The 8,163-nt window shown below is 45.8% G+C and overlaps 1 protein-coding gene and 1 long non-coding RNA gene across 2 annotated transcripts in view; both read left to right on the top strand.

Annotated features, from left to right (window-relative positions):
• The first annotated feature begins 1,371 nt into the window (after positions 1–1,371).
• LOC106699420 lies at positions 1,372–2,502 on the top strand. Its single transcript, XR_001351023.2, has 2 exons — positions 1,372–1,707; positions 2,087–2,502. It is a non-coding gene; the product is annotated as an uncharacterized LOC106699420 (long non-coding RNA).
• Positions 2,503–7,996: 5,494 nt separating this feature from the next.
• The window catches only part of CTSL (cathepsin L), a 4,950-nt gene continuing 4,783 nt past the window's right edge, over positions 7,997–8,163 (top strand). Inside the window, exon 1 of the mRNA XM_006102121.3 lies at positions 7,997–8,146. The gene's annotated coding sequence lies outside the window, so the exon portion shown is untranslated. The remainder of the gene's footprint in view (positions 8,147–8,163) is intronic.

Below are 8,163 nucleotides of genomic sequence, written 5' to 3'. Positions count from 1 at the left end.
AAAGACCAGGGTCCCCAGAGAGTTGGGGCCAAATTGGAAGCAAGTCCTCCCTTAGACCAATAACTGTCATTCCGTGGTGGTATTTTCTGTGTGTCTATCACAAGGGAACCCCAACACTAGGAAACTAAGTCTCTGTCCTCGAGAAGCTTTCACTGGGGAGACGAGATATGTGACTTAGTTTTGCTTTCCTCTTGGTGAAACTAAAACACTTTTCTTGTATCATTCAAATTACCACTAGTCCCATTTCCCTCTTGAACTCGGAGAAAAGATTCTTGTACCATTCCCCAAATTTTCTCAATCAAGTCCCACTCACTTTCCAGAGTCATGCAACCATCACTGGACACTATCACTGCTTGTTACATTTTACATGGATCCCATGGAGATTTAGCAACTGGGAAAGTATGTGTGAGGGGCAGCAGGCTGTGCAGAGGGGTGGATGGACTTAGAAGACTCACATGCCATATTCATAGTATAGACCAGTGATGGCAAACCTTTTGAGCTCGGCGTGCCAGCATTTTGAAAAACCCTAACTTAACTCTGGTGCCGTGTTACATATAGAAATTTTTTGATATTTGCAACCATAGTAAAACAAAGACTTATATTTTTGATATTTATTTTATATATTTAAATGCCATTTAACAAAGAAAAATCAACCAAAAAAATGAGTTTGCGTGTCACCTCTGACACACATGTCATAGGTTCGCCAACACTGGTATAGACACTAATTAGCCTTGGAATGACACTGTATGTGATCCTTGCTCCCTGGACTACGGACCTGGGATGCTGGACAAGGAAACACTGAGTCAGAACAACCAGACTACAAGCCTTACTAATTCAACATGTGGTTGGGCTATGAGACTGGGGGGATTCTACCATTTGCCTGATTTCTCCTCATAGAGTGGAGACCACCATCTACGCACAGGATGCTGGTACTAATGAAATCATTTAAAGGAACTATTTGTTGCTTCCTTGGATGGGAACTGTGTTCTCTACTGAGCTCTCACATGCTATTTCATCTGGCCACGTGAGCAGTGATCTGAAGAAAGATCAGATTCCTAATTCAGAGGGTGGATTAGTTCTCAGAGTGGAAGCTGGATTCCTCAGTGGGCCCTATGGACTTGAGAATAAAGTTGAGGTGTGCTTGACCCAGAGCTACAGGTCTGCTTTGAGGACAATAAAATCCAGATCAGAAGGCAGCAATCACTGGGGGTTCAAGGGACACGGGAGGACATAAGAAAGCAAAAACACATAAACACATAAACACCAGAACGGAGTCAGTGACTCAGCAAAATTTTCAAACCTTCTCTTGAAAACATTTCCCTGTTTTTGGCTTTTGGGAAATCATATAGGAATCTATATCCTTTTTGTGGACTTAAATTGTTAAAAAGTATGTTTAATGTATGTCTTTAGAATTGGTCAATGAATGAAACTCACTTTGTTCATACCTGAGTTTCTCAAAACCATGAGTCATTGAAGCCTTGCTATCAGAGGTAGGCTTAAACACGTGACAATGATTGATCATAGATAGGGAAGCTGCAGAGTTTTTGTCTCAGAAATAATCAAGCAAGGAAACACCCAGGAGGCACAGGGCAAACCGCTGTCCTGGAAGCTGGTGGGGTGGGAAGATGCGGAGGCCCAGTCCGTGTGGGCAGCAGCGTGCCTTCTGTGTGGCTCACCTGTCTTTTCCTCCTTTTGGCATGACACCAGGTAAGCTGGCATCGAAGTCAGGAGCCTGGCCCTGGGAGCTTTGGTGCCTTATCTCAGGATGATCTCAGCGCTTCCATTTGCTTCTCCTGGTGCCTGCTGGCACCCGGAGTCCAGTGTGCAATGTAGGTGATGGGGCTCCTGGTAAGAAAATGAAGGCAGATTTCCTCAGGCTCAGCTTCCTTGCTAAGCCCTGTTGGCCTGAAGCACATCTACGTTACTCCTTCACTGGAGAGAGGAACCGGACTCCCCCCTTGATTTTGTACACCCCACAGCTGGGACCATCTCATCTGTAAAATGGGCATACAATGTGATGGGGGAAGGGCACGTAATAAGAATAGGAACTCAGTTGTTTAATGATGATTCACCTTACTAACTATAGATAAGAGGTTTTCTGACAGATCCTGGGAAACAGGAGGATGTGCTATAAAAGTAAACGCATTTTAAAAGCAGATCAAGGACAGGACTCACTTGGATTTGGCTGGTGTGCCTGAACTCTCACCCCATCCGGGAGTTTTTCTCAGGAATGCTGACTATTCTCCGGTTCCAGGAACAGGCAGAGCTGTTTGTAACATCATAGAAGATTAGTCAACTTGTTATCAGACTTTTGACTCCTGAAGGCCGGACTGCAGACCCTCCCCTCCCCTTCCGTTGTTACATTCGTAGTTCACAGCTGCATCTAGTTATCTTCTTCCTTGCCTGTATGTAACCCGCCAACTGGCGAGGGGAATAATAGATTTTCTGACTGCTCTCTCAAGCTGCCGGCATTATTAGAATAAATGCTCAAATATGATTCAACCCTGTGTCTGCTTAATTTGGCTCAAGTAGTGACAGGCTGCCTTGAGCCAGTTGTGTCCGGTATCAAGGCACTCATCTCCTAGGGCTGTGGTTCTCAAAGTGGGTCCCCTGACCAGCAGTAGCATGCATTGACAGGAACTTGTTAGAAAAGCCAATTCAGAAACCCCTCCCAGACCCACTGGAACAGAAACTCGGGAAATGGGAGCCTGAGATCTGTTCTCACACGCCCTCAGGTGACTGATGCACGCGGAAGTCTGTGAACCACGGCACAGGGTTGCTGTGAACAGAACCTGAAGGAGCACGTGTACCAGGCTCAGAACTGCGCCTGGCACCTGATCCTTGGCTGTTAGTACCATCATCATCACAAGACACTTTCTAATAACGCTGAGGTGCCCGTGGCTCCAGGTGCCCGCGGATGGAGACGCCTTTCCTGGGGGACATGAGCTGGCTCCCAACAGCACCAAGGGCTTCTCTGCCTTGACCACTTACTATGTATCGGCATCAAGGGAAGACACGCAGGAATTGACGTCAGTAAGGAAAGCCGTTATTAATGCGGATGATAACACCAGGGAGATGCTCAGGGACTAGACCAGAACTGTCTCAGGAAGGGGTGGGTAAGAAATGCTTTTCTATGCAGAGACTGTGGGAGAGGTGGCTGTGTGAAAAGTAAGGGGGGAGGGGTGGTAACAAAAACCGCAGTGTGGAAGTCTTTTTTCTTTTTCTTTTTAAATTTATTGATTTGAGAGAAACATCGATTTGTTGTTCCATTTATTCCGGCATTCATTGGTTGACTCTTGTATGTGCCCTGACCAGGGACCAACCCATAACCTTGGTGTATCAGTACAATGCTCTAACCCAGCCGTGGGCAAACTACGGCCCGCGGGCCGGATCCGCCCGTTTGAAATGAATAAAACTAAAAAAAAAAAAAAGACCATACCCTTTTATGTAATGATGTTTACTTTGAATTTATATTAGTTCACACAAACACTCCATCCATGCTTTTGTTCCGGCCCTCCGGTCCAGTTTAAGAACCCATTGTGGCCCTAGAGTCAAAAAGTTTGCCCACCCCTGCAACCCAATGGTTGGCAAACCGTGGCTCACGAGCCACATGCGGCTCTTTGGCCCCTTGAGTGTGGCTCTTCCACAAAATACCACGTGCGGGCGCGCACGTACAATGGGATTGAAACTTCGTGGCTCGTGCGCAGAAGTCGGTTTTCGGCTTGGGCGAGTCTATTTTGAAGAAGTGGCGTTAGAAGAAGTGGGGGGTGTCGGGAGACAGGGCGAAGGTGGGCCTTGGGATATGCAGCGCGGGGGAGGCGCCAAATATCAACAGTACTTAAACTATATAGGTAGGTTAATAACAATGTACCTACCTATATAGTTTAAGTTTAAAAAATTTGGCTCTCAAAAGAAATTTCAATCATTGTACTGTTGATATTTGGCTCTGTTAACTAATAAGTTTGCTGACCACTACTCTAACCAACTGAGCTACCTAGGGAGGGACTTGGAAGTCTTGAAACTTAAAAAAGAAAAAAACACCCTGTCAAACTTTCCACTAACAGGTGAGTTGAAGCATGAAATGTTGGCTGTACTCAGGCCCCATGAGCAAAGAAGTTAGAGTGTAGGAAGGTCACATAGAATTTAGTGCCTAGCTGTCCTAGTCAAGCCAACTGAAAGGTACGTTAAACACAAAGTTTTGATCAACCTTGCCAAGAAATTGATTTTTACTTCTCCTCTGTGCAGTAGGCTCAAAAATGGACCCCAAAGATATTGGGTCTTAATTCTTGGAGCCTGTAAATGTTCACTGACACGGCAAAGATTTTGCAAATGTGATCAAATTAAGGATCCTGGCAGGAGAGATGATCTGGGTGGGCCCTAAGTGCAATCGTAAGTGTTTTTATAAGGAAATGGAGGGAAGTTTGACACGGGCAGAAAAGGAGAGGAAACCATGGCAACAGCGGCAGAGATTGGGATGATGTGGCCACAAGTCACAGAGTGCCTGGAGCCACCAGGAGCATAGGAGAAGAGAACTACGCTCTCCCCTAGAGCCGCCAGACAGTGCAACACCTGGTTTTCAGCCCAGGTGATGCTTATTTTGGACTTCCGACCTCCATAGCAGTGAGAGAATAAATTCCTGTTGTTTGAGGCCATCGAGTTTGTTGGGATTTGTCACAGAGACCATAGGAAACTAATATACCTTATTTCATGAGGTCTTGTTCAGATTGGAGGAAAAGATCCTCTGGCATCCAAAGAAGAGTGTGGATTATAGTTTTAGGAGTGTGGAGAGATCCCTCTAGGTCAGTGCCTTGGTTATCTACTGCACCAAGAGGCTTTGTCATATCCCATCCATATATATAAAAGGCTTCTATATATATAAAAGGCTAAGCAACCGGCTGACTGGCCAGTAGCTATGATGCACACTGACCACCAGGGGGCAGACGCTCAACGCAGAAGCTGCTGAGCTACAGTGACTTTGCAGAGTGCCCTCTCTCACTCTGGGACCCCTTGGGGGTTGTCAGACTGCTGGTTTCGGCGCAACCCCCTGCAGGCCAGGCTGAGGGACCCCACTGGTGCACGAATCCATGCACTGGGCCTCTACTTTAAATATATTGGTCATGGCTGTACTCATTTACTGTAAAAACAAGATTAGTTGAGTTAATATCAGATTTTAAAATGGAAAGGCTAAACTTTAAAAAAGCCATTGGTAAAGTTACATGTATGATGTGTCTAAGTAAATGCATGAACTACAAGAGAGGACAAAGAGTTTAATTAATTCTTGTTGAGTGATTTACTTAACGAATTGGCTGACTGTTTAACCCTATAGAAAAAAAGCAAGGTTACAGTAGTTCAGAAAAGTAAGTTATTTTATAAATGACTTCATATGAACATCTAATCATAACAGGCTCTTTTCCATAAAAATATAAATGGTAATAGGTAATAAGCCACTTTACAAGTGGACAGTTTTCTGGATAATGTTTTTAATATATATACTTCAGAGAGGAAGGGAGAGGGAGAGATAGAAACATCAACGATGAGAGAGAATCATTAATCGGCTGCCTCCTGCATGCCCCCTACTGGGGATCAAGCCCACAACCAGGGTATATGCCCTTGACTGGAATTGAACCTGGGACTCTTCAGTCCACAGGCTGGCGCTCTATCCACTGAGCCAAACCAGCTAGGGCTCTGGATAATGTCTTTTAAGAGTAAGTTTGGCTTAGTGAATTTCAACAAATTGACAGGGGAGGTTATAATGGGGAAGGTTTTAAGTGGCCTCATGGTCTTGAATACCACCACACTAGATTTGTTCATTCCCCTATGGTTAAAAACTTCCAGAGATGAAGTAAAGAATTCTATCCTGTTTTCCTATTGAGCAAAAGTAATCTATTCAGATGCACACAAGAAGATACTTTCACAGACACTGCATTTTAAATGGGAATCGGGAAGTTCTGCCAACTGCATTTTATCAAAGGCAGGGCTCAGGTTTGGTTGCTTGACTAAAACGTGACCATTTTAATAATTAGCACTCATCAAAGTTATGTGGCCATGGAAATGGGGATAGAAGAAGAAAAGGAACACGATAGTAACAACCCATTTCTGTCATGCATTACTTAGCAGATTACGTATAAATCGATGTCATGAGTTGGAGCAGTACCTTCCACTCTCTTGCCTTAATGACTTTCTCCTGTATTTCTCCTGATTTAGGTATTTCTTGGTTTGACTTTAGGTTTTGAGCATATTTGCAATAAAGAGAGTCCATTTTTTGTTTCATTGTGTTTGTATCACATCCCAAGAAACAAAGGGGATGCCATTCTTTGGAGCGGCACCTGCCACACAGCCTACGGTGAGGCCATTGCCTAAGGTGCAGGCGTTCGTGCAGTAGCAGGTTTTTCCACCCTGTGCAATCTTATGGGGCTGTGACCCAAGGGAACTGTAAAGCCCACGTGATAGAATAACTTGGATTTCTTGTGATGGGCTGAGTAAACAAAAGAACAGTGCTAGGTTCTATATGACTATTGTACTCTGACCTATAAAAGAAAACTCTGTAGAATCCACCTCAAAACAGTCAGAACCTCCTGAATGGCTACCAATTTCTTTTGCCTCCACTTCCCACCTAGGACAAAGCAGAGAAACCCAAATATTCTCCCCAAACCAATCACAGGAAATGCTCCATGCCTAGTCGTTCCTCCTACATCTTCTCCAAGACACCAGCCTTTAATCAGGGCTTAGGGAAGCTTCCTTGTTTTTTCATTATAAAGCTTCTCCTCACCCCCAACTGGCTTTGAATTGTCTCCCTTGTTTTCATGTGGGTGGTCTTCCACTTGCGTTGACTGCCTTAATTTTTTAAAAAAGAAAAACAAAACAAAACTCCAGCCATATGCAAAACATTGTGCTTTGTAACCACTTCAGAACTTTCATTCCTAGTGGTGTTTGAGAGGAAAGAGATTCTAATTCAAAGGACATAAGTGAAATTTTTAATAAATTGGTTTTCAAAATATTTATTAATTTGTGCTTCTGCAGGCTCTCAATTGAATTTTAACTAAGAATTTACAAGTTGGCATGCACTATGACTCCAGATAATAATAAAGATATGCCTAGAAAAGAGTCTAGGGAGGGGACGAGGGATGTTTATTTTCTAAAATATATTTTCTACAATGAATATGTTTCTTAAATAATTTTAAAAAGAAACTTTTAAAAACATTTCTGAATTAATATCTTTAAATATATTCGTGAAAGTACATTTCTTAAAGCCAAGAGAAGCACTTTGGATGCTAAGGAAGACAATGATCCATCCATAATGCCAAGAGCAGGAAAGTAAAAGCAGTCTCCGCCCTTCTCCACTGCTGTTCTCCTGATTAAGCCAAATTCTTTTGCTAATAACTCCTTCCCGTGGGTTTTCAGAAAGGCTTGAGAGGAAGAATCCCTGCCTGGGGAAGACAGGACAGGAGCACTAGGAATGCCAGCCTTCCCTGGAGACCCTCCCGTCTGTCCCCTTTCCTCCGAGGATCTGGGCCTGACCATCAGGCCTGCGTTTTGCGCATTGTCATTCCGCTAGATTCCTCCCGAACCAGCTGCGCCCACCTGTGAACAGTGAGCACATCTGTCCGCGGGCTCTTCCTGCCAGCAGCCCGCCCCGCGGTTTGCTGCGGGATAAGCAGGAACCGCTGGACCAGATGTTACTGTCTCCGCGCCCCCGAGATTTTAACCAGGACGAGGACCCGAGCGCACTCGGGTTACCCTGACATCCACCGGGGCTCGCTGTAAGCTCTCCCTGAACCACCCGCCAAGCACATGAATTCCAGGTAGTTGGTTGGTCCGGGTCCTAGGAAGGTGGGGGACTCTCCTCAGAGTTGTCCCTGGGCCCCCGCTCGCCTCCCCCGGGTCTGGGGAGGTAGGTCCGACCGAAGCCCAAGGAGTTGGGACTGCGCCGCGTCACGCGCCGGGGGTTTCAACCCCAGAGGCCCCGCCCCCGGCCGGCTCAGCCAATCGCGGCGCGGGCAGGCGTTGGGGGCGGGGCTGCCGGGCCGAAAGCCCGGGGCCTTAAAAGGCTGAGTCAGGGGCGATTGGGCCAGAACTACGGGCCGGTCGACCTTTCGAGGAGTTTATTGCGCCCGTGGAGTGCGGCCTCCCAGCTGTGGCGCCGCAGTCAGTCCGTGGCCGCGC

Source organism: Myotis lucifugus, unplaced genomic scaffold, assembly GCF_000147115.1.
Source record: "Myotis lucifugus unplaced genomic scaffold, Myoluc2.0 scaffold_398, whole genome shotgun sequence".
NCBI classification, from domain to species: domain Eukaryota; kingdom Metazoa; phylum Chordata; class Mammalia; order Chiroptera; family Vespertilionidae; genus Myotis; species Myotis lucifugus.
This window is presented reverse-complemented; position numbering and strand designations above follow the sequence as displayed.